Source organism: Tupaia chinensis, unplaced genomic scaffold (genome assembly GCF_000334495.1).
Source record: "Tupaia chinensis unplaced genomic scaffold, TupChi_1.0 Scaffold000159_1, whole genome shotgun sequence".
NCBI lineage: Eukaryota > Metazoa > Chordata > Mammalia > Scandentia > Tupaiidae > Tupaia > Tupaia belangeri.
In genome coordinates, this window is record NW_006159630.1 from 1,144,050 (window position 1) to 1,144,617 (window position 568).

General features: G+C 57.2%; 1 protein-coding gene across 3 annotated transcripts in view; it reads left to right on the forward strand.

The window, feature by feature from the left end:
• Positions 1 to 568, forward strand: part of NPLOC4 (NPL4 homolog, ubiquitin recognition factor) — a 92,167-nt gene that overhangs the window by 83,923 nt on the left and 7,676 nt on the right. The gene's annotated exons all lie outside the window — the stretch shown is intronic.

A 568-nucleotide genomic window follows, 5' to 3' on the forward strand; every position in this document is an offset into this window, starting at 1 on the left:
ATTCATTTATTTTAATTTGACCAGAGAGAGACACACAGAGACAGAGGGAGAGAGAGACAGTGAGAAAGCAAGTCACCAGGTCCAGGACTTGAACCATGGTCGGTCATGTGGGAGTGTCCAGCACCTTAACCACCACACCACCTGCTGGTGTCACCTGCTCTTCTCAGACCACGTCTGCAGGGCGAGGTGTCACTCAGTGCTGCCCTGCACTGCGTGGCTGGGTAGGACACAACCCTGTCCTGGGTGGGTGACGGGCACTCGCGATGATGTCCCTGTGTCCTCTTTCCTCTAGGACTTCCACAGTCTGGCCACCTACTTGTCCCAGAATACCTCAGCCATGTTCCTGGACACTGTCTCCGATTTCCACCTTCTGTTGTTCCTGGTCACCAATGAGGTCATGCCCCTGCAGGTATGGCCGCAGTGGACCTGACAAGCCTGGGCTGGGGAGAGCACTTGGTTTCACTCCTGCCCATGCACCCAGGAGCAGGTCGGAGCTTGGCGTCCAGGCCGTACCCTGCAGTGCAGTGACAGAGTGTGCAGGCAGCAACCTCCCACAAGGGCCTCGTCA